Here is a 1,770-nt window from a genome sequence, read left to right as displayed (position 1 = left end):
AGCCTTTCCAAAGTGACTTGGCTGTGAGCTTAATTGGAAACCCTTAATTCTCATTTCAAATACAGTACCAACCTTGCCTCACCTTCCCTCCTCTCCCCAATTTCCCTCTGAGCCTGGGGCTTTGTGAAAGGAACATCTGGCTGTGATCCTCAATGCCTTGTTTCGAACATCATTCGTCCCTCAATTTTTCTGCCAGGAGAAGTACCAGCAGAAACCCATTTCATTTTGTTCCATCTGCTTGGAGCAGAAAAGCTGTTGGCTGTAAACCTGCAGTGTTCAATGTCCTTGCCCAGATAGTCATTATGGAACAGTAATGGGTGCTTGGGGAAGAATTCTGAGACCTCAGGGCCCAATAGAGGAAAAAACTATAGGTAGTGCCCTGCTGCCAAATCCAGATCTTCAGTCTCTTCCAATTCTGGGATCCTGGATTCACTCCTCATTCCTGGCATCTGTTGTGCAACGAAGATTCCCTCTCTCTTTGTCCCTTAACATGGCAGGCTATATTGAATAGCAAGTCCTAGGTATGCTGTTTGGTTCCTCAAAGAATGGACAAGCTTTTTCTTCAGCCCTTGATCTTCATTCATTGTCATGGCCTTTTGGTGTTATCCAGTACTGCCACCCCCAAAGTTCAAAACTCATGATTCAAATGCCCCCCAAAATGAGATTTTTTTAAAAAGAAAACCATTGTGATTCTTGGTTAGCTTTCAGACTCTTGTATGTATGTGGGGGGTGGGGGTGGAGGAGGGTGACACCTACTGTTGTCATCTCTCAGTATACAGTAAGTAAAGTGACTTATTTTGGGGGGTGGGAAGGAGGCCACTGCAGGAGCTCTGGATAGAAGATGCAATTGAGATAAAATTATAAACTTGCCTCAGATACTGCCCAATAGTGTAGAGGGCTTCAAACCCCAAATTTCCAATTATTTCTCTGCACTCTCAGCCCCAGATCTGCCCCTTGGTTTCTGTGCATCTTGTCTCCTCCTGTAGCTATGGAAGCTCTTAACCTCCCCGCCTCACCTGAGGTGGCATGCGGGGCATCTTCAGAAATTCTTCACCCCTCACTCCTAGGCCTGGAGTTGTCTAGCTAGAGAAGAGCTGCCTGCCTCCCTTTTTTTCCTTTTTTCCACAAGGGAGGAGGAAGCGAGCTTCCCTGAGCTGCTGGGTTATCTCAACTTCCTCCCCTCTTGGGACAATGGTATTGGCTGCTCCTTCCCCTACCCAGAAACTTCTGTGGGTCTTGGGGAGAGAGCTCTGCCTGCCAAAGGCAGCAGCTATCATAGAATCACAGAATATCAGGGTTGGAAGGGACCTCAGGAGGTCATCTAGTCCAACCCCCTGCTCAAAGCAGAACCAATTCCCCAATTTTTGCCCCAGATCCCAAATGGCCCCCTCAAGGATTGAACTCACAACCCTGGGTTTAGCAGGCCAATGCTCAAACCACTGAGCTATCCCTCCCCCAAAGAATATGTGCTCCAGGTGAGGCTCGAACTCACAACCTCGACATTGCTCTGCTCTGTACTGCTGTATAAGTACCGCGCGCTAACTGATTGCGCCACTGGAGCTGTGCTTCTCCAGGAGCCAGGGAAGTAAGGAAGGCAGCCAATAGGAGGCCCTTCCATCTCGGTAGAGCTGAAAAATCAACATGAGCAAAGAACTTCTTTCTCTTTCTCTCTCTCTCTCACCGAGACAGCCTGCAGCAATGGCCAAAATCCTGGCAACAAACTGTGAGAGTTGATAACACCTGTTGCACCTAACCTTTGAGGACATTAAC

The 1,770-nt window shown here is 48.0% G+C and overlaps 1 non-coding gene across 1 annotated transcript; it reads right to left on the bottom strand.

The window, feature by feature from the left end:
- Window positions 1-1,467: 1,467 nt before the first annotated feature.
- Window positions 1,468-1,561, bottom strand: TRNAI-UAU (transfer RNA isoleucine (anticodon UAU)). The gene is made up of 2 exons: window positions 1,524-1,561; window positions 1,468-1,503 (listed from the first exon to the last, which is right to left on the bottom strand). It is a non-coding gene; the product is annotated as a tRNA-Ile (tRNA).
- Between the last annotated feature and the right edge of the window lie 209 nt (window positions 1,562-1,770).

This window comes from Caretta caretta, chromosome 1 (assembly GCF_965140235.1).
Source record: "Caretta caretta isolate rCarCar2 chromosome 1, rCarCar1.hap1, whole genome shotgun sequence".
In the NCBI taxonomy this organism is placed as follows: Eukaryota; Metazoa; Chordata; order Testudines; family Cheloniidae; genus Caretta; species Caretta caretta.
The sequence above is the reverse complement of the archived record's forward strand: the minus strand, read 5'-3'. Positions and strand labels throughout refer to the sequence as shown.